This window comes from Schistocerca piceifrons, chromosome 3 (assembly GCF_021461385.2).
Source record: "Schistocerca piceifrons isolate TAMUIC-IGC-003096 chromosome 3, iqSchPice1.1, whole genome shotgun sequence".
Lineage (NCBI taxonomy): Eukaryota > Metazoa > Arthropoda > Insecta > Orthoptera > Acrididae > Schistocerca > Schistocerca piceifrons.
Window position 1 is genome coordinate 929,404,334 of NC_060140.1, and position 24,025 is coordinate 929,428,358.

The 24,025-nt window shown below is 44.1% G+C and overlaps 1 protein-coding gene across 2 annotated transcripts in view; it reads left to right on the forward strand.

Annotated features, from left to right (window-relative positions):
• Window positions 1-24,025, forward strand: part of LOC124787691 (DNA-binding protein D-ETS-4) — a 166,115-nt gene that overhangs the window by 107,363 nt on the left and 34,727 nt on the right. The window contains exon 1 of one of the 2 annotated variants that reach the window (XM_047254521.1): window positions 327-400. The exons of the other annotated variant lie outside the window; for it this stretch is intronic. The gene's annotated coding sequence lies outside the window, so the exon portion shown is untranslated. Of the gene's footprint in view, window positions 1-326; window positions 401-24,025 lie in introns of those variants that run through there. 2 annotated transcript variants of the gene reach the window in all.

Here is a 24,025-nt window from a genome sequence, read left to right on the forward strand (position 1 = left end):
CTCCATATTTCAACTATGATGCGCTCAATGAAGACACACGTAAGCTATGGGGATAATATAAACAGTTATTTACTTTCTGGATCCCTCGACTGCGCGATCACGGCGGCAGGTCATAGCTGGTGCTGGCAAACTACAGTATCATGCAGCATTCGATTACTGAGATACAACTAACTGTCAGTTATTACACAACCGAGGCACGTAGAACGTACAGATTTAGGAACAGACCTAGTCAGAAAAACCCAAACCCGTCGTACCTTGAGCTGCCGCCTGCAGCGCTGGCGGCGCTCAAGGCCGCGCGCGCATGCGCGGTCGCGGCTCCTACGCTGTCAGTTGTTCAGTCGCCCAGCTGCGCGCGCACAATTCGACTGGCATGGCTGCCGAGCACGGCATCGGATGAGAGGTAATTTTGTTGTCAGCATGCAACACTCCGATGTTAATACTACATTAGCTTAATCCAACGCCTCCTTTAGACACGCCTGTATTATCGTGTGTGTTGTCATGGACTTACTTTGTTTTTCTAATAGCACCATTTACAAATTTTGGCAATCAATATTGCGACAGCTTTAATTTAGAAAAGCGATTGTGTTATATATAGTTAGTTTTTTATTTAAACATCATCTTATTTGTGTAAACAACTGTTAGCTCCGACGTATCACCTTTGATTTTAAGACGAAGAATTTATTAATCGTAAGTACATTCGATATTGTTGACCCGAGAATTTAGTTTCGAATAAAACTTTACCAAAAAATTTCGTGGAAACTTTCTATATCAGATTTCAAACTGTATGATGATTATATCCTTTCTGAAACATGTTTCTTTTCGCGCGCATTACAACTGTTAACCAAATATCGATATGTTACAGCTTACACGTACACTAATGTCAGTGAGGTACGAAATGCATTAAATGTGGAATATAATCTTAGCGAGTGTCTCGCAATATTTGTGCCAACAGAGGAAAGGCAACACTGTACTTTGGGCCGTAAATCTGCACAGTCGAGGACGCGGCGTGTTACAAGGTTGACGGGAATCCCGTCGGAGCCGACAGTTGAGAGGGAAACTTGTAGCGACAGAAGTATACGGCGTATGTTATACCTGCCGTCTTCAAGTCGTGAGAGGCAGCGATAAAAAGTTTGCCACAGACCAACATCTGATAATTGGGCTCAGCTCAGCATAAACATTGTGGCTATCGAAAGACTGTATCATCGAGCCTTTTAATAGAGTATTGCGAATTTTTTTGAATGTATTTGATTTTGTATCTTAAGTGGTGTTCTCCACAGACGTTCGATGAAGCTTATATTGAGGTCAGTGTTCAATTTTTCACATTCATAGCGGTGAAGCCCTTTTTCTCTTTTTTAAATACAAGTGATACTTTTCTTACTTAGATTAATGTGGTCCTGGAAATGCCTGCAAGGCTACTATATTGTTTTAACAGATACAGCTCACAATCGTGTACTTTAATTTTAGATTTTTCTTGATATCACCTGTCGTACAGGCTTCAGTTCGTTTTCGTAGCTCATAACTCGTTCTTAGAATGCGACATTGGCATTTATGCCTACATTTAATTACTGATGATGTTTCTTCGTATCTCCTCGCTGTGAATTTGATAATGACTGCTCCAATTTTCAACCCAACACAAGAGCTGGGCCAACAATTATCTTACAGAATTTCAAGTAATTTTGCTTAAGGGACGATCATTCCAATAGCGATACACATTATGCAAAATTTGGTTAACTTATTCGATATCGCTCTATTATACTGAAAAATGAGATTACATTCAACAGAATTGAAATTTTATGATTGGTTAAGAGGAGTGCATGCAAAATATATTTTAGATTTCATAATTTCCGAAATATTATGTCAGTTTTTTTAATGTTGTTCATGATGGTTATGCACTGTCATTTCTGAAGAAGCGCTATTGGTCTGCGAGTCCACCAAATCAACCAAAGTAGCGCATGATTGCTTCGTTTAGGAAAATCCGAACGCCTCAGAAAGCAAAGGTTTTGCATTGTTTCTAGCGGCCATTTTGCCATCTTCCTTCCACTTAACAATCACTCCACCCATGATGAGACCTACAGCTTCACATAAAACAAGAAGTAAAAAATTGAACGCTTGGCTGGGTGATCGGATCTATACCATTGTAGTCTGGTATCCATCAGAATGGTAGTGTGGCCTGTTATTAACTAAATGCTCCCATCGTTAATATTGACCAAGTCAACAGTGATGTAGACGTTAGCAACAACTACTGGACTGCCTTAGAAGTAAGCCCCAGTGTTGACCTGTGGACGTAATGATGAACGCCGCGTGTACACACAACTAGAGGGCATTCGTGAAAGAGCAAAGTTCACCGTCTCTCTGACTCTTTACGCGAGTTGTCAGCATAAACTGCGGCGACGTACGCCGTTTTTCGCGGAACATGTAGACAGTTATTTGCATTCAGAGCTGGAGCTCCCTTTTCCAGGAATATTCTTGACGTTAACGCCGCTTTTGACACGACAACAGCAAGCACCTAGGAATGAACTGGAACCTTTTCGTTACAGCTTCTTTCTCATGTGGGCATATGTGAGAAGTCGCTTTTTCTGTACACCCGTGACGTCGCATGCCAGAAATCGCTCAAATCAGCAAACGGCGCGTTATTCTTTTGTAAGCAACCGAATTAAATTTTGCCACCAGTGAAATGGAGAACAAGCTCAAATAACTGATACCGATTATCAGCCGGCCGCTGTGGCCGAGCGGTTCTAGGCGCTTCAGGCTGGAACCGCGCGACCGCTATGGTCGCAGGTTCGAATCCTGCCTCGGGCATGGATGTGTGTGATGTCCTTAGGTTAGTTAGGTTTAAGTAGTTCTTAAGTTCTAGGGGACTGATGACCTCAGATGTTATGTCCCATAGTGCTCAGAGCCGTTTGAACCATTTGAACTGTTTATCACTTCCTCGTTTCCGTAACTGGTCGACATCAAATTACTCCTTATAATCTCGTTGATTTCTTGTGTTCGTCCTTTCACCGCAGTTTTCTTCATTCATCAAATGATATGACGCAGCGGTGAATGACTGCATTCCTGTTCGGGAGTTCGTTCCCACTGATAATAGCTATTGAAATTACCAAATGTGGGCGGTGTAAAACTTACGTCCGCAGCTCGTGGTCGTGTGGTAGCGTTATCGCTTCCCACGCCCGGGTTCCCGGCTTCGATTCCCGGCGAGGTCAGGGATTTTCTCTGCCTCGTGATGACTGGGTGTTGTGTGATGTCCTTAGGTCAGTTAGGTTTAAGTACTTCTAAGTTCTAGGGGACTGATGACCATAGTTGTTAAGTCCCATAGTGCTCAGAGCCATTTTTTGTAAAACTAACAAAGATGACATGAGAAAGGAATTTGTTCACTGCCACACAATTTGAGAACCTAGCGAGATAGTGCAGTGGTTTATTTAAACACTGGACTCGGATTTCGGAAGAATGGCGCTCAAATCATGGTTCAGCATTCTTGATTTGGGTCCAACATCATATTGCTGAATCACCTTAGCCGAAAGCAGGGACTGTTCGTTCAAAATGTCATAGCCAATTCACTGTTCAGGTAGAGCTTATGTTTCGTCTCTAACTAAATGGCTCTGAGCACTATGGGACTCAACTGCTGAGGTCATTAGTCCCCTAGAACTTAGAACTAGCTAAACCTAACTAACCTAAGGACATCACAAACATCCACGCCCGAGGCAGGATTCGAACCTGCGACCGTAGCGGTCTTGCGGTTCCAGACTGCAGCGCCTTTAACCGCACGGCCACTTCGGCCGGCTCGTCTCTAACTACATCGACGTCGACGAGACGTTAAACTCTGAACATTCTACTTTCATGTGGAGCATTTTATGGATGCTCGTGGTTTGCATATCTGACAAACCTTAAAAACTGAAACACAGTACTAATGTTCCATACGGTTGTGTGACGTTGGAAGTAACTAACAATGCTTCTGGGACGAGGAAAACAATAGTAACTCACTTGACAGGGCTTTAGAAGCCTCTTCGGTCTCTGAAGATTCTATACAATTTGCGTCTTGAAACGGGCGGCAAAGCTAAATCAGTGTAGCGGAACCGAGAAACAAATCATGGAGTGCGTTTTGCGTACTTGGAAGTTTCTCTGGGATGGGTTAAGTTGGCACACATGAATCATCCATGTTAAAATGAATGTATTAAATGTTTTATGGGTTCAAAGCTTCAAAGAATTACCATTGCCTTCTACCAATACTGATTTAATCTTTTAATACTATGGAAAGATTGACGTCCGAGGATTTGCTTACGGATTTCCCTTACGAGCCTGAATGCGTCCTGTTCCAATGACCAGCGACACAAACCACAAGCCCGCAGATCACTAGTATTGAGCAACGGGGATACAGTCTATAAATAACTCTGGAACGATTGAAGTGGAAAGGCGGATAGATTACGTTAGTTCTTTCCAGTGATGAGTAACAATCGAGGAACTGTCTTGACACGAGTTCCGTCAACAGTCCTAGGGTGTCACCACAGAGCGACCCCAGAAGTCGCTATAAACGAGAGCGTTCCGCGAAAAAATTTCCCAGCAGCGCTCGTGATCGTAATTATGTGCCGATCAGGTGGAAAATACGTCCGGCGCGTGCCAGGAAGTGTTGTCTGGCGATGACATAATGCAATTTCCATAGCCGAGAAAGAATAGAAGTCGCCGAGGCGACAGGGCGAGGTTTTCCCGCGCTGGTGACAGGCGAACACCGCGGCTGGCGCGTGCGGAGGTCTCGGCTACGTCACGGTCGCCCATTGACTGGCGGTTGTAGTACGGCGCGCTAGCTTCATTCAGTTTGCTCGCGGCGCCTCTGCAGCTACAGGTGAGTGCGAGCGTCGCATCGACCTATCGCTACACGCGATTAATCGACACCACCCGCGTCGTTGCGTCGTGCGCAGAGCTGCTAGATCATCGTGCGTGCCGACGAGCGACGGCACAACTTCCGGTGTGACCGGTTATCAGTGGGAGATGCAGTGACGTGATACTGTTATCAGTGCATCGCTAGCAAAGTCGTCTATTCCTGAATTCGACAAGTTTTCGAAGTTTTCGTAGGTTGTGGATTTTACAAATTTGCTGTGCTGATGGTGCTGAGAAGTGAATTTGACATCAAACTTCAGGTGTTATTTTGCCTTAAGCAACGTGCAAAAAGACTTACTATTATGACACGGCTGTAGCGCCCAAGTGTGGATTTGACACACGAAAGGCTACCAGCTTTTTAAAGCCGCCATAACTCGTTTCGAGTTCGAGAACTCAGGTGATTGTTATTAGGTTTTTATTGTTGGCGCCAAAACTCGTGATCTCACCGATTATCTTTGAAAGTTTAGATTGTCTAATAGCTTTGGAACATCAGCTTCTTTGAGTTCGTTGTTTTAGTTTACCGTTGGGAGCTGGAGCACGTGTTGTCAGTTTCACTACTACCACATAGCGCCCAATAAAAGAGAATATTGCAGTTAATTGCTCTGCTGCACATGACAAAATTCTAAAAATCTGCATCCATAATATGCGATTGCTTCGTTCAGGGACATAAATTGGCAGGTCATCAAGTGCAGGGCGCTATCTAAAAGGAAAGCGTCCATTACAGTGTATTTTCAGTTAGTACTTACATATGAAATATTAATCTGAGGGTATCGTCACACGACTGAAAGACTAATAACAATCCTCAGCAGAAATTTCTGTTTCATTATGAGGGCGGATTTTTCAAGTCTGAAACCGGTTACGGTGACTTTCATTGACGAGATTCGAAACTTACTTGTGGCTGGTTGCTGTTGCTAAGATATAATCCTCATATAGTTATGTTTTGGAGTGAAACATTCCTTCTTAATTGTGAATAGGTTGCTCAAGATACGCTACCGCCTTTGTTCTGTCCCAGTCCAATTTATTAAAGCTACTCACCTTTCACAGCTGTAATGGACAACTCACATATCTTGTGTTTGTCCTGGGCTTATTGACACGCCGATTAGGATGCTGGCCTCGTTTACGTAAGCTGCGGGTGTCGAATCGTCTGACTTAGACCCTTCGCTGTTTACCTTTCCATCTTATTGTTTATATACGGTATAACATATTCAGTGGTATGGGCCACCTTATTTAAAATACTTTTTTCCTGCGTCATGACCTGTTTCCTTGCTGCTGTGTCATCGTCAGTGTTATCACTGATCTTCCACTCTGGAAATGATTAAAAACTATGAATACTATTGCAGTATCAGTTGCGACATTAGCATTTTATAACTATAAAGGCCGTAGCTGCAGAGACAGAATTCTCACAGAAATATGTATCTAATACCGTAAAACGTTAATAAAAATTCATATCCGTTTTCTCAACAGCTTAATGCTATGTGACTGAATAATATTTTCCCTTCACTTCTGCATTCCGCCGACCAGAGTGGCCGAGCGGTTCTAGGCGCCTCAGTCTGGAACCGCGCGACCGCTACGGTCGGAGGTTCAAATCCTGCCTCGGGCATGGATGTGTGTGATGTCCTTAGGTTCGTTTGGTTTAAGTAGTTCTAAGTTCTAGGGGACTGATGACCTCAGATGTTAAGTCCCATAGTGCTTAGAGCCATTTGAACCATTTCTGCATCCCTACTGATGAAATATGACACATTCCTATAAATTTAAAATACAAGAGGGCACACATTAAATTATGTCGTCATAAACTGTAGCAATAATGTGATAAAAGCGATTGCAGGACATGGTGTCAAAACTTTCTATGCAACATTTAAAAACTCTGCCGTTCTTATAACAGCAGAAGTGAATAAAATAATAAAACTACAGTTTCCTATGTTCGTATAAATATATTTGATAACTGAAAAATGATCAGGCGTTGGAAATCTTGTTTTCCGTAGGCGACATCAGTTATTTTTCTGGCCCTAATGCAGAGCGGGGGAGAGGGGGGGGGGCTGATAGTCATTTGTTTTAAGAGGCACAAGTCTGCAACTCGTATCTCATCGAACAGATGTGTTGCACGCCGTTTCTGCGGGTTTTATTTCGATGTTAATTAGCTCAATAGCTTGGGTGGATGTAATTTTCCCTCGCCATTAATGGCTAGTCTGGCGCGCCGGAGTATTTTTCTACAGCACAGGTGTAAATCACTCGCATTTTTCTGTGAACTGAATTTTATTAACAGAGATGCGTGGCCGTTTTCTATTTAAGGCTGTTACGTTCTGGAGCCGGCCTGGGTGGCCGAGCGGCTCTAGGTGCTACAGTCTGGAACCGCGCGACCGCTACGGTCGCAGGTTCGAATCCTGCCTCGGGCGTGGATGTGTGTGATGTGCTTAGGTTAGTTAGGTTTAAGTAGTTCTAAGTTCTAGGGGAATGATGACCTCAGAAGTTAAGTCCCATAGTGGTCAGAGCCATTTGAACCATTTGCACGTTCTCCTGAGGAAGGGCTAGGAAGCATGAGCTAGCTTAAATGTTGGTAGCATTGTTGTGTATACAAACAAAAAATAAACGTCGTTGACGCTAAGAGGCGTAACCGTGAGAAATTACTTGCTTCCTATCGGTATTATCAATGATAACATATTCCACAATTACTCGTACATTTGCTGTTTATAAACACTATGTATGTAGATGATTTCAAGGTGAAATGGGAGAAGCAGTAAATTAAGTGCTTTCTTGATCAGTACAAAAGAAAAAGTCCAGATGTCCTATGCTGAATTCCAATGCCAGCAACCTGTAAGACACTTGCTGCGTTATGTGCCTATATTTGTGTAAGGAATGTCTTGAGCATTCAAACGATACATCTGGTGAATGTTTGCAGGTTGTAGCGCTGGATCCAGGTCATGTCAATTTTTTTTAATTATTTTGCAGCAGACAGTGATTGTATTGTATTGAACTGGGGACCTAGAAACGACCGAGGGACTTCGTCCCCGCCGTAACCCTCAGTGGTTCACAACCCCGCAACAGGCTACAGCAGTCCACTCACCCAACCGTCGCCCCGCACCGAACCCAGGGTTATTGTGCAGTTCGACCCCCAGTGGACCCCCCCCCCTCCCCCTCCCCCGGGAACGTCTCGTACCAGACGAGTGTAACCCCAAATGTTTGTGAGGGAGAGTAATGATGACGTACGCATACGTGGAGACAGTGTTTGCGGGCAGCAATCGCCGACATAGTGTATCTGAGGCGGAATAAGGGGAACCAGCCCGCATTCGCCGTGGCAGATGGAAAACCGCCTAAAAACCATCCACAGGCTGGCCGGCACACCGGACCTCGACACTGATCCTCCGGGCGGATTCGTGCCAGAGACCGGCAGCGATTGCTTCAAAATATATTATATTTGCAGTAGCTGTACCTGAGCATAGGTGTCCCGGAGCATAAGTGTCTACATAATTTATTAGTTTATATCCTGAAACAGCTACTCTCACTCGCTTCCATAACCTGAAAGATAAAATGCCCCATTGCTCCTATCATTACAGACATTCTTCCGAGATGGATAAAATTCTCAGGAGCCGCTTCTTTGACGAGTTTGTGAAGCAGAACTGACGCAAAAGAGATGTGTGGAAAGAGAACTCAACAGCACTTAAAAGGCAAACACTACATTCGGGAGTACTATAAATGTGGGTTAAATCTTTCACTAGTGGTTTTAGAATAGGGCAAATGTACAGGGAACTGAAAATTTGTCCAGATAGGACCGATCGGGTCTGTCGGCGAAATTCACCTATTTGATTTCTGCGGCGAAGCCAAGGAACGCAGATTTACTCGTGTAGAAATGACTCAGGCGAAAAGTGGGAATGCAATCGAAAGTGGATTGGGTTCTCACGGGACTTGCGTGCGTCATGGTGATAGGGAGGTATGTACATTAGCGTGACGTCATGCGTCGAATGCCGTCAGCTGGCGAGTAAACCCATCACAGTGCCTTGTGGCTGCGCAGTCTGCCGCCTTGAGACTCAGTCATCGTGTCGTCACCAGGTGCGTTCACTGGACGTCTTGTTTGGTTCCCCGTTATCTTATTATGCTCAATGTCCCCTTCCGCATGGGGTCTAGAGAGAGATGAGGATCGTGAACGCAGCGGAGTGCGCCCTTTGAGTAAGGCAGCCAGGCAGACTGGGTTCAGTGAATTCGCGGCGCCGCCTGTGGTCTTTCGGAGCGGAGCCGGAATTGGTTTCGGGGGCCGTCGTCCTTGCGTTTCTCTCGCCGCGCGTCCCAGTCAGCACTGCCGAATTCTCGAACCGCTGTTGCAGCCGCGGCTGCTATTAACAGCTTGTTCAGCTTCCGTCTCGTTGACTCAGCCTGTAACTTTATGCCAGTTTATAAAAAAATCCTATCTTGAAATTATTATACTGTTCTGTGAGACTGCTTCTAGACTTTGTTTGGTCATATCATGTTACGGGAAGTGGTCGCTCTGATAACAGATCCGTTTTCAGATGGAACAGTTACGAATCCTTGTCTGACTACCGCGGTTCAAATTATCCTAGTTCATTATTATTATTATCTAATAGTTCCTTGAACGAAACCACGACTCACTAACTCGACAATTCTTGTCCAACCATATCATCGTTATCTATAGTGGATTAATGTACACTACTGGCCATTAAATTGCTACACCAACAAGAAATGCAGATGATAAACGGGTATTCATTGGACAAATATATTATACTAGAACTGACATGTGATTACATTTTCACGCAATTTGGGTGCATAGATCCTGCGAAATCAGCACCCAGAACAACCACCTCTGGCCGTAATAGCGGCCATGATACGCCTGGGCATTGAGTCAAACAGAGCTTGGATGGCGTGTACAGGTACAGCTGCCCATGCAGCTTCAACACGATACCACAGTTCATCGAGAGCAGTGACTGGCGTATTGTGACGAGCCAGTTGCTCGGCCACCATTGACCAGACGTTTGCAATTGGTGAGAGATTTGGAGAATGTGCTGGCCAGGGCAGCAGTCGAACATTTTCTGTATTCAGAAAGGTGCGTACAGGACCTGCAACATGCGGTCGTGCATTATATTGCTGAAATGTAGGGTATCGCAGGGATCGAATGAAGGGTAGAGCCACGTGTCGTTAACACATCTGAAATTTAACGTCTATTGTTCAAAGTGCCGTTTACGCGAACAAGAGATGACCGAGATGTGTAACCAATGGCGCCCCATACCATCACGCCGGGTGATACACCAATATGGCGATGACGAATACACGCTTCCAATGTGTGTTCACCGAGAAGTCGCCAAACACGGATCCGACCATCATGATGCTGTAAAAGGAACCTGCTTTCACCCGAAAAAATGACGTTTTGCTATTCGTGCACCCAGGTTCGTCGTTCAGACACCATCGCAGGCGCTCCTGTCTGTGATGCAGCGTCAAGGGTAACCGCAGCCGCGGTCTCCGAGCTGATAGTCCATGCTGCTGCAAACGTCGTCGAACTGTTCGTGCAGATGGTTGTTGTCTTGCAAACGTCCCCATCTGTTGACTCAGGGATCGAGACGTGGCTGCGCGATCCGTTACAGCCATGCGGATAAGATGCCTGTCATGTCGACTGCTAGTGATAAGAGGCCGTTGGGATCCAGCACGGCGTTCCGTATTACCCTCCTGAACCCACCGATTCCATATTCTGCTAACAGTCATAGGATCTCGACCAGCACGAGCAGCAATGTCGTGATACGATAAACCGCAATCGCGATAGGCTACAATCCGACCTTTATCAAAGTCGGAAACGTGATGGTACGCATTTCTCCTCCTTACACGTGGTATCACAACAACGTTTCACCAGGCAACGCCAGTCAACTACTGTTTGTGCACGAGAAATCAGTTGGAAACTTTCCTCATGTCAGCACCTTTTAGATGTCGCCAACCTTGTGTGAATGCTCTGAAAAGCTAATCATTTGCGTATCACAGCATCTTCTTGCTGTCGGTTAAATTTCGCGTCTGTAGCACGTCATCTTCGTGGTGTAGCAATTTTAATGGCCAGTAGTGTATTTGTGTATGGCTACATAAATAAAATTATTGTTTACAATTATCTCAAACTAAAAACTAACATCCAGGCCACGAATGTAGTCTACTCATTTTCCTCTGCAATCTCCAGGAACTCTATTGGGTCGCAAGGGGAAGCTCTCGGGACATACTTGAGCTACATGGTGAGGAGTCGGCTTTTCAGCGCCACACTCACAAATGGTACAAGTTATTTTCTTCTGTAGAGGAGTCTATGTAGGTGAGACTTTGTTCATTGTGTGCATAGCGTTCCAGTCTCTTGTGTTTCAGATGAAATGTGAAATTTGAACATGGGTTTCTTTAGGTACGTGGCGTTTGTCTGCCATGTTGTGACTGAGTAGACAGACGTGGAGAATGAGAGTGTTCACGATTTGCTGTTTCCTGTATCCTGAGGGTGAAGAGGTCGGTCTTCCATCTTCCAGTAGGTCCAACTACAATATACATTACAATAACAGTACTACAAATACAGCAATCGTAATAGTGTGTTGCTGTCCAAAACAGGAGTAGCCAGTTCGAATCTAGGTGGTGAATGAAAGCTTCATCGCCAGTATTTGTCAGTGAAGGGGATAAGGTGGTAACCTAATCCCTGATGAGGAGACTTTTCCACAGCATGTCACGTAGTGCGAGCATTTGGCACCGTAGACGTGATCGCTTCGTTGGTCGAAGACTTCAGTCTGGGTGTTACCCGAGAGTCGTAATCCAAGTTCTGGCCATTCTCTACCAATCTGCTCCTTGCAACGTAGAAGAAAGCTGGAGAACTAATGGGGCACTACTTGATGAACACTCAGCATCAGAACCAGACATGCAAGATGCTAAGCATTCCTTCATAAATGGAATCCTAACCCTATTGCGCTGTTAAGTTCCACTGACGTAGTGTTATGATGAGACTCTGAAATTAATAGTGGCTCTTGATAGACAGGTACCTCATTAATATTTTCGTAGGTATGTTTTCTTTATCATTTTTCTGTTCTACGTATGTCAAATTTTTAAGTAGTTTTTCTCTACACTAAATAAAATGAAATAAATAATCTGTCATCGTCATCAATAACACCAACACGCCGCTACAGCCGGCGTCCATTCGTCAGTCAGCGGCATTCAAAGCTCGCTCTTCCGATACAAAGTGAAAGAAAGCGGGTGAAGAATGCAAACCTTTCTTGTTAGGCAGCTTAACTCAGTCAATAGAGTCTTACAATCCATAAGACCAACGACTTAAATTTTACTAAAATAACATTGGTCAAACACAGAAGCTGTCGCTTGCTGAGTCAAACATCAGAACTGTTTCTTGTGCTGCAAAAGTTTATGGCAGTTGTCAAAGACTTTACAAAACGAACGCAACAGCCACTTCGCGTTCAAAATTTTTCACTTCGCAATAGGCTACACCAATCCCAAACAATACAGCATTGTAACAAATCTAAGCATAACACTTTTAAGAAACATCCGTAAGAAAACCCCAAACAGAAGAGGTCTGAGTTAAGAGCGGACATCAATGCGAATCCATGGCACGAAATGAAGTATCATGAGAAATCAGAATGAATAGAGCTGGTCAAGTGATCGGCTTGGACATAGATGGAATGACCAGAAGTGTACCGTAGACAACTGAATGGGAGACAGGAACGAATTTGTTAATTAACTCAGGAAAAAACTGGACAGATGAGGATAATGGTGGAATGGAAAGACAATTGATAAACAAATACGTCTAAAATATTAGACCTCAACGTGGGGAGGGTACACAAACATGACATTAATATCACAGAGGGAGGGAAATGTACTGAATATCTCAAATGAGGAGGGCATAAGTAGTACTCTTGAAATTGAGCTGCACCTAACACTGGGTTTTATGCAACTCTCAGCGCCTTCAAATACTACGTGCAAAATTCTCATGTTCCGTCGCTTGCTATGTGCGAACTATTACTCGTACAGAAAAATGAATAGGGCTTTTTTGTAGGACATTTAGTGTAATTAAATTTTGTACTGGAATATGTTTACGCTGACGGCCACAGTTTTCGAGTTATTCAAGAACAATGTGTCTGAAGGTCACTTTTGTGCGTTTTCCTTGAATAAATCGAAATCTACAGCCTCTAGCCAAAATGTACCCCAGATCAAAAATTTACTACATTTAATGCCCTACAAAAAAAGTCCTCTTCATTTTTTTCTTGAGAACTAACAGTTTCGTTTAGCGAGCGAGAGAATATAAAAATCTTGTGAGTGGTACTTGCAGGCGTTGCGGGCTGCATAAAACTCAGCGGTAGTAGCAGTAAAATCACCGTGTAGCTCGGTGGCTCATTGTCGGCCTATGAATCCTAAGTCAGTGGTTCTAAGGCCATGTTGAATTACAGGTCCCCCAGTAATTGGGTAAGTCAGTCAGAAGGGCAGAACAAGATCACATCTAGTATTTACTGACCGAGGTGACACAGTGGTTAGCGCACACGATTTACATTCTGGAGGACGAAAGGTCATGTCCTCCTCCAGCCGGTCAAATCCTCCTCCAGCCATCCAGATTTAGGTTTCCCGTGATTTTCCTAAACCGCTCCCGGCAAATGCGGGATGGTTCACTTGATAAATGCACGGTCGATTTCCATCCCCATCTTTTCGTAATCCGAGCTTGCGCTTCGTCTCTAATGACCTCGTTGTCAACGGGACGTTAAATCCTAATCTCCCTTCCTCCTTCCACTCTAGAAGAGACTTTTGTTTTCAGGTTGATGATAGCTGTAACTTACACCTCGCGTAATGACTGGGAGGATAAAATAGGCGAAATTTGGGCTTATCCAGAAGGGTGCTTAACATGAGCCAATGGAAGGAGACTTGCTAACTTTCATTACTAGCGCCACTCGCCCCCAATGTGGCATGTGCAGTGCAGATACAAATTTTCTAGAGGTGAGAGCGAAGCTGTTATCGAGTGCGGCAGTACCTGCTCATTTGAAGTGCGCGCTGCATGAGCGCGGGAGGTCATATATGAGCTGCACCGGCTCGCGGACTGTCCGTGGGAAAAACCCGGTGGATCAGGTTGGCGGACACCTGCGGACATACCGCGGGTGGGCAAATAGCTGGCAACGCCGCCCAGTCCTCACGGCCATAAATATGCATGCTCGTCCTCCCACTCGACGATGACGTCACAGCGGTGACGAGCCGCCGTAAACAAGACCCGCAGTCGCGGGTCGCGAGGCGCCACCCACCGACGCCTGTCTTCAGGAGAGGTACACCGCCCACTTGCTTCCGTGGTTCGTCTGCTTTTGCTCTGTTGCTTCCCTTTACGCGATTCTGCGAAGTGGCTAGCTCGGTTAACCCTTTCGTGAGCCGTGGCAAACATGCTTCCCACTACAATGAATTCGCTCCTAGTCCCGTGGGATTCACAGTTCCCACCCCTGTACGGTGCTACCACCTAGTGAACAGTATAGGTTACTACTTCCAATCGGAAGTTCCTGTTGTTTTTGCTGTACCTTCGCGCAGAGGCATTGTATAGTTGAGTGTTGCTCTGTAGAGGAGCCTTTCAGTGCTGTTTGCGTGACATATTGTGATTTTTTCCTCAAAGCTATAGTATAAATACTTTTGATTTACCCAAATTTATGAAAGAAAACGTAAAATTGGAACGAGGAGAATTCCAGTTTGAAACAAAAGGAGCCATTTCTGCAGTAAAATGGATGGATAACCGTCCAGTCACTTTCCTGTCTTCAATTCATGACCCATGAGAAACAGCCACAGTGAAAAGGAAAAACAAGGATAGTACTAGTACAGAGATTTCTTGTCCTGAAGTTGTGGCAGAATACAACAAAATAATGCGTGGTGTCGATAAGTTTGATCAATTACGAGAAAGGTATGCTATTGGCAGACTTTTGTAAAATGGTGGCACAGAATATTTTATTTCCTGGTGGACGTTGCTGCAGTGAACAGTTTTATCCTGTGGAAAATAAGTAAAAGAGGAAGTGGACAGCATGATCAGCTCACATACAGGATCCATCTAGACAACTGATCGCTGACTTCTCATCCCGCAAAAAGGCGTGGACAAAAGCCTGTCTTTCTGGCAAAAGGGGGTAAAGTACCTGAAGATTTTTGTCATGTGGCTGTAGGGGAGCACCAACACGTATTAGGAGAAACCTACTGGACGTGCCGTCATTGTAGCACCAAAGCCTCGGAAAAGAGCACTCGCTGTGTTTGTACATATTGTCAAATACCACTTTGCATAGACCCATGTTTCCGAAAATTGTATGCCAAGTAATTGTGAACAATCATTGTAACAAGAGAAGTAAATTTATCAAATAAATATGACATATATTGAAAAAGTTGTTTTTGTCATTTAACTCCAAAGAAGGGCAGTGGGAAGAATACTTCCCACCTTGTTGTGTGACCTCACTTTCACAGTGGAGCAAATTTGATATTCTGTATGATAAATCTACTACTATCTGCTCTCCATTCATTAAAAAAAAACGGCTCAATAATTTTGCCCACGAAAGGGTTAAGTAGCTCCGGTAAGCAGCCCATCGTCCCAGTTACACACCTCTGCTTGAAACTTTCGCTCAGCGTGACAGCCACCTCTATCAAAGCTGTATTTTAGAGGAAGACACCACCTTGGAACAGGTTAAAACTATAGATAGCGTCTTTTTTAAATGGTTTGCTGAGGTGCTTCACAATTATAAGACTAGGGCATGCTACGTGTGCAAATACTATGTTAAATGAAGCAAGATAAATCCTGAACTTGCTATGTCTGCGACGACTACGTCAAATGAACCAAGATTCTGTGCCACTGAACTTACTTATGTTTTACGCCTTCATATGGGGCAACAGCCACTCAGCAAATAAAACGTGGGCTACAGCAGAACCAAAACTGTTAGTAGTTGGCAAAACTAGTCAAGACAACTCACCGCAAATGTGATTTTGAAAGCACACAAATCGAACAGAGAAAGCAGTTTTAACTACAGGGTTATTAAAAATGACTGAAGCGATTTCACAGCTCTACAATAACTTTATTATTTGAGATATTTTCACAATGCTTTGCACACACATACAAAAACTCAAAGTTTTTTTAGGCGTTCACAAATGTTCGATATGTGCCCCTTTAGTGATTCGGCAGACATCAAGCCGATAATCAAGTTCCTCCCACACTCGGCGCAGCATGTCCCCATCAATGAGTTCGAAAGCATCGTTGATGCGAGCTCGCAGTTCTGGCACGTTTCTTTGTAGAGGAGGTTTAAACACTGAATCTTTCACATAACCCCACAGAAAGAAATCGCATGGGGTTAAGTCGGGAGAGCGTGGAGGCCATGACATGAATTGCTGATCATGATCTCCACCACGACCGATCCATCGGTTTTCCAATCTCCTGTTTAAGAAATGCCGAACGTCATGATGGAATTGCGGTGGAGCACCATCCTGTTGAAAGATGAAGTCGGCGCTGTCGGTCTCCAGTTGTGGCATGAGCCAATTTTCCAGCATGTCCAGATACACGTGTCCTGCAACGTTTTTTTCGCAGAAGAAAAAGGGGCCGTAAACTTTAAACCGTGAGATTGCACAAAACACGTTAACTTTTGGTGAATTGCGAATTTGCTGCACGAATGCATGAGGATTCTCTACCGCCCAGATTCGCACATTGTGTCTGTTCACTTCACCATTAAGAAAAAATGTTGCTTCATCACTGAAAACAAGTTTCGCACTGAACGCATCCTCTTCCACGAGCTATTGCAACCGCGCCGAAAATTCAAAGCGTTTGACTTTGTCATCGGGTGTCAGGGCTTGTAGCAATTGTAAACGGTAAGGCTTCTGCTTTAGCCTTTTCCGTAAGATTTTCCAAACCGTCGGCTGTGGTACGTTTAGCTCCCTGCTTGCTTTATTCGTCGACTTTCGCGGGCTAAGCGTGAAACTTGCCCGCACGCGTTCAACCGTTTCTTCGCTCACGGCAGGCCGACCCGTTGATTTCCCCTTACAGAGGCATCCAGAAGCTTTAAACTGCGCATACCATCGCCGAATGGAGTTAGCAGTTGGTGGATCTTTGTTGAACTTCGTCCTGAAGTGTCGTTGCACTGTTATGACTGACTGATGTGAGTGCATTCCAAGCACGACACACGCTTTCTCGGCTCCTGTCGCCATTTTGTCTCACTGCCCTCTAGAGCGCTCTGGCGGCAGAAACCTGAAGTGCGGCTTCAGCCGAACAAAACTTTATGAGTTTTTCTACGTATCTGTAGTGTGTCGTGACCATATGTCAATGAATGGAGCTACAGTGAATTTATGAAATCGCTTCAATCATTTGTAACAGCCCTGTATTTGTATGAACATGATACACGGGCAGCTGGCTGTAGTAGCTATACGTGGAGAGGAAAAGATTAGCACAAGGCAGGAGAGAGTGGTGACATTTGAAAAAATGGAAGAAATGTGCTCCGGAAATTGGAAATCGGGAACCCTTGTTAAAAGTGTGTTCCTGGAAAAAAGGGGTCTCGTAACGAAGAATTTCATGTACATTACGATGGGGCAGGTTTTTGCCATATCATTAGTTGAGAATGTACTGCTATGTAGCAGAGCAGGAAAACGAAAACAAAAACGGAAGCTAGAAACAACGGAAATTTGTGTATGGAAATATTAGCCGGAACTGCTGTAGTTGGATCCAGAAGAAAAGAGCTTAAAATCAGCAGTGATCCTCTTCAAGGAAACAGAAAGTTGAAAGATGAACCTCTGGGATACAACGAGGCATAACAGATGGATGAAGAGCGAGGCATAACAGATAGATGAAAAGCATTCTGAAGGCAAATCACTAGATAAAAGGGGCACGCGAGACCGAGAAACAATTTTGCAAAGGCCGGTAGACAGAGGGTACTGGAACGCTAAAAGTATACTGGAATACTAAAGCTATCAAGAATTGGACGGTGAAGCAGGAGACTGGACATAGTAGTCTAACTACAAAGCTTTTATAATATAGTGATTATGATGTAAGGACCTAATACACATACTCTGATCAGAGATCTACAGCTAACAAGTTCTGGAAGCTGAATGCCAAAGGCGAGACATATATAAAGTATCGAGGCATTCTAGGTTATTTCTCCTGAGAACATTCCTTGACCAGAGGTTACTTCGTCTGTAACGACCTCCACAGAAGGAACAGTTGCATATTTTAACTTTTATTTAAGATAAACTGAGGTGGTTTTCAAAATGGTTCAAATGGCTCTGAGCACTATGGGACGTAACTACTGAGGTCATCAGTCCCCTAGAACTTAGAACTTCTAAACCTAACGACATCACACACATCCATGCCCGAGGCAGGATTCGAACCTGCGACCGTAGCAGTCGCGCGGTTCCAGACTGTAGCGCCTAGAACCGCTCGGCCACCGTGGCTGGCCTAGGTGGTTTTCCATCAATTAAATTACACGACCACAGCTATTTCAAGCACAATCTAAAACAGTACCTGCCTCCTGCTTTAATGGGTAAATTGATTCCCACATCGGAGGATGACTTTGTAAACTCCTCTAGTATTCCACATAATTCTAAAAGGCCGTCGCACTGACATGAGATCACTAGTTTGGCGTGAAGGCCTCAGGTTTTAGAGGACGGGGTTCTGCCTTCACCCAGGTGGCTGCCATCAAGCATATTCTGTCTAAAGACTGAAACTGAGTATACCCACGAGAAATGTGGTACATGTTACTTTGGGCTTGATGTGTACAAAGTAGAGATTATCATAATGAAAAATTGAGTACCGCATTCAACCAGTTAACAGAAGACGAGGAAAATAGTGGTAAAGTATACGGCAGAAATGTTTATTGACACAACTCTCATCATTTATGTGCAGTATTGTTAATGAGGGAATCTGAAACAGATCCGTAAACGGAAATATTCTTCCCTTCGTGATTAGTGGCTTCATTTTCCTGAAAGTCAGTGGCCTTGCTTCAGCCAGTAAGTGTTGCTCGTTGTAGACGAGGCTTCCGTGTAATAGCTGCATGCCCGTGACGGTGGAAGAGAACGTTCGTGCATGCTACGTCACGAATGCGGACGTTGAAACAAACGAGGTTCTAGGTGGGAATCCTCGCTGGCGCGTCATCTCATGACGTCATAACCGTTGCGCCATCGGCACTGGCTGTGCTGTTAGGAGAAACCGAAGTTGCACACTGAGGTGCTAAATTCCGGAGCGTTTCCGCAGTGTCATTTGCAGATGACTTGCTGAACCACTGCAGCAGTGAAAGGAAAATGAATGTTAGTAACTTGCAAAGGAAGCTGTCGCCTCAGTGTGGATATTAAACTTATCTGAGAATGATTATCGACTAGAAATCAGTTCCCAAAATTCAAATATACTGCTTTAGGATCTTTTAATAACCAGTCGTTTTTGTTGCATGGATATCGTGAATTTTTAAGTGAGTTTTAACTTCAGAGAACGTTGCTGGCCAACCATTCAACGTTGCGCTCCGTATAATTTAATTACCGTTCTCAGTTCGTTCTTTGTGGTGGATTTCCCGGATCTTGGAGAAGAATGGCTTCTCCGAAAAGACCTTGCTTGCCCTTTCTATTAATTCGGTAGGAGCTGGCCACAATCGTTCTCATCGCCTCAGACACACAATGGAACGGCAATTATCGCATTCTGCTGTCAAATGCCATTGTGTCATAACGATTATTGTCAAAGAAAACTCCTGTCGCCGAGATTTATTGGGAGAACAGCTTTCTTTTTCAGTTTCGATCTGCTCCATCATTTCAAAAATGAGAACACAGATCAATACTGAAGAGGGATTCACAAGCTCCTTTTTTTTCCCCTTCAAAATTAAATTCTTGCAACTACGGCCTTTGATGGTCACAAATACTGTTGTTCCATAGACCTTGGGCAACTTTTCTTCAACGTGCCTCAAAATTTCACTACTTCTTTCCGAATGATTGTGTAATCTGTAGGCGCTCCTTAATCCGCATTATAGAGGGACTAAGCTAAAAACTGGCAGCATCTATTAACAAGACCAACAGTAAATTTCTCCAGCCATCGCTTAAATATCTCGTGTTAAAAAAAAAAAAAAACTATGGCCAACATAAAAACGTCCCGAAAAGCGTTTGTAAATTCTTCATGTTCACATGTATGCAACATGCTCCCATGCCTACCTGTGCCTGTCCGGATTTCTAACGATTCTTCCGCTGTTCTGCGTTTATGTCTACATACGTACTTCGGAAGCCCCCGTTCCGTCCGTGGCGGAGCGTATCCTGTACCACTAATAGTCATTGCCTTTCCTATCCCACTCGCAAATAACACGAGAGAAAAAGACTGTCTATATGCCTTCGTATGAGCCCTAATTTCTCGTATCTTATCTTCGTCGTTCTTTCGCGAAATGTATGTTGGCGGCAGCAGAACCATTCAGGAGTCAGCTTCAAACACCGGTAGTTGATAGTGTTCCTCGAAAAGAACGTCGTCTTCCCTCCAGGAAATCCCATCTGAGTTCCCGAAGCATCTCCGCAACACTTGCGCGTTGTTCGAACCTACCGGTAACAAATCTAGCAGCTGGCCTCTGGATTGCATCGATGTCTTCCTTTAATCCGACTTGGTACGGATCGCTAACACTCGAGCATTACTCAAGAACAGATCGCACTAGCGTCCTACATGCGGTCTTTTTATAGAAGAATCACGCTTTCCCGAAATTCTCCAATAAACCGAAGTCCATCATTTGCCTTCCCTGCTACAATTCTCACATGATCGTACCAATTCGTATCGCTGTGGAACGGTACGCCCAATCATAAAAATTGCAAGTTCCGATCCCCCACTCTCCTAGTCATAAAAATTCCAAGTTCCGATTTTTTAAAACTTGTAATAAAACTTACAAAGAGAAATCTTTTTTATCAAATACTGTTCTGAAATTCAGGTTCTTAAAACTTAATTTCTTAATCAAAACAATAAAACCACAATATTTATTAAAACAACAGATGCTACCGGCTGTCCCAGCAGTGGCACTTTGCTTCCTAGTTCTACTCGACATATCGGGTCAATCAGTTAGTCTCCGTGACTATGACGTCATATTTTCAACTGTTGCCAGTCCAAAGCCCAAATGTTCAAATAGCTGCATTGTAGATGCTCCGTGAAGCAAACTTTTGGGTGTACGCAAGTATTCCTAGGCTCCAGAAAAGCTCACCACGAATTTTCTGGAAACTTAAATTTTTTTGTTTGGAATTAACTAATGTGTTAGTTTAGTTGCACAGTACCTTGCCCCATACAGCTGCCCATTGTTTCATGCTGGTTACCCATAGTCACGGTCACTACTGCCGGCGCTGCGACAAATTATAGTTACGTTGCGATTTAATACACGTGTGCTATTTTAAACCTCGGTGCCGACTTGTTCTAGCGAGATAAAAAAAAAAACCCTGGGAGGTGCCAAAATGCCGTTCCGGCCTTGCTTTATTGCTATTATGTCTGCAATCCAGGGCTGCTCCTAGCGAATTAGCGAATGACCCCGTGGAGCGTGTGCCTGGCCCTCTTCAAACGCGCGCTGCTTCCGCCATTCACAATACACATAGCAGTTCGCTTCAAAATTACGGTAAATACGTAAGTTTCACACGTTCTGGCATTTTAAAATATCTTCAGTGCTAAATCTTGTTTTTATTATTTAAATACGATTATTTTATTGTAATCTTAAAATTGTCCTCAATGGGAAGCGCATGGATTCAGTCATGCGCTGACAATGCCTAAGAGCTCGGAACTTCCTGAGGATACAGCCAACATGCGCAAGTAGTATGTTTAGCTACCTCAGAGTTTAGGAGTGCCGTCTACTGGTAGTAATATCCCACATAATAAATGTCAGAGTATACTCGACAGTATTTATGTACGCATGTCGGACAGAACGTGCACATTAGGCGTATATCAATTCTAGGTTATCAAATTTTAATTGTCTTGATTGCAAATTAATACGAGGATGACGGGATTCGATTGGTCCGGCAATCATCTTCATATCGTCAAAACCTTATTAGAGAACTCGTCAAGCATATCCTCTGTCATTAACGTTTTGAAATAAGGTTTTAATGATCTAAAGATGACTGCCCGATCAATCGAAACCGGTCATCCTTTATAAATTTGCAATCAAGACAAATAAAATTTTATATTAAAAATTAATATCCCGTATTCCAAAAACTTGACAATGTTAAGTCTTATACAATTTCAGATTGTTGTCAACGTCTGAAGGCCTCTCTATAATTCGTAATCGGTTTCCGTGGTTTTAATGACTCGTCATTCGTGGGGCAGCGTTGGTAAATACCATTCGAAGCTCTCTTCGTTGTATTTTATTTTTAAAGAAAGAACAGTGTGTTTGTAGGTGTTACTCGCATGCAAGAAGGGAAGTACCAAGTTCGTACGCGCGACTGTTATGACGCGAGACCCTCGGATAGTGCGTTGTTGCGCGTGGCGTTGCGGTCGGCGCTTCGAAGAACCCGGCGGGAGACTTACCCTAGCGTCAGTGGAGAAAGGAAAGATGAAAAATCAGCGTTTTAACGTCGGCGACACGGGCGTCGTAGACGTCCATGAGCCTGGATTGGGGAAAGGGGTCCACCATGTGCTACACACAGACATTTTCCCGAGGCCATTTAGGTAAAATACGGAAATTGTAGATCTGAATGGCCGAATGGGGATTTGAACTGGTGCCCTCCAGAATGCGAATCCAACGCGAGTCATCTTGTGCATGAGACTCCGACAATATGTAATCCTTGGCGGCTTGTTTCGGTGAATGTCGCCGAGGAAGGGGGCGCAGACGATAACACACTATGCTTTTGTTCGCGAAGAGCGGGATTCAGTCCTCGTTCTCAGGGAGATCTTCGAAATTTCACTGATTGGTGATTTGGCGTTTTCAAGAAGCTAGCTGTGTGCACCACCACTATGAAGTCGATACAGTGCTCAATCTCTAGTGATCGACAACACGCGGAATTCTAACCTTTGTTCCTTCCTTCTTTCACACATTTTCATTCGTGCATCGACTGATAACACTCATTAAGTACAAACTTCATATCCGATCACCTATAGCAATGGATCCTATTGTCAAATTAAAATTGAGTTGTTGCTCTGGGGTCGAAAAAGGGTCATTGCCATTTGCAGGCATTGTCCTTACCAGTTGAACAATCCACACGTTTAACACGCCGATTCAGAGCTCCAACTCTGCTAACTTGAGAAATGTTTCCTTACACAATTATGCGATGCCACATCGTTTCCAACTGCTATCTAATGCCATCGGGACGAATTCTTTGTCACAGGTTCAAATGGCTCTGAGCACTATGGGACTTAACTGCTGAGGTCATCAGTCCCCTAGAACTTAGAACTACTTAAACCTAACCAACCTAACGGGGTCGGGGATTTTCTCTGCCTCGTGATGACTGGGTGTTGTGTGATGTCCTTAGGTTAGTTAGGTTTAAGTAGTTATAAGTTATAGGGGACCGTAGATGTTAAGTCCCATAGTGCTCAGAGCCATTTGAACCTAACTAACCTAAGGACATCACACACATCCATGCCCGAGGCAGGATTCGAACCTGCGACCGTAGCGGTCTTCTATCGAAAAACGTATTAACTCCTTGATTTTGTGGGAGCTTTTAAATTGGACAAAAATTCCTAAAGAAACGACATTTGTTCCGAAAACATTTCTTGAGCGAAATATATGTAAAAATAAGGGGAAACACCACTTTCTCAGCGGGATACACAGAAACTGAAACTATGTTCCGGTACAGCTCTTGCCGTTCGGAAAGTATAAAAGTTATCGCTTTACTAGATGACCCTATCTAAAGACGAACCATCATCAACAGTGAGTTATATTCACGTTCCATCCGCAGAGCTTAACTCAGAACTTTGGCGCACATTCCAGTGATCACAATACAGCCTACCGCAGGAAGTGGAACGGTTTACTTCCACGTCAAATAGTAACGCATCCTCGTATTTCAGTGTCCTTGACGAGACTGGTGATACTGCAGCTGCGGTTTACAAATTGAGTTCTTTGTAACTTTACAGTCGAATCTTGTAATAAAAAAAGTTAGAAACCTATTTCGTTAATATAACTAGAACGGCGAAACTGTATGTGCTCCGACTGGAGGAACCAGTACTTAGACGTCATCCTCTGAGTCCAGAGTTACGTTTGTGTGGTAGGAAGCTGAGTAGCAGCAGGCTATAAACGAAGATAAAGCA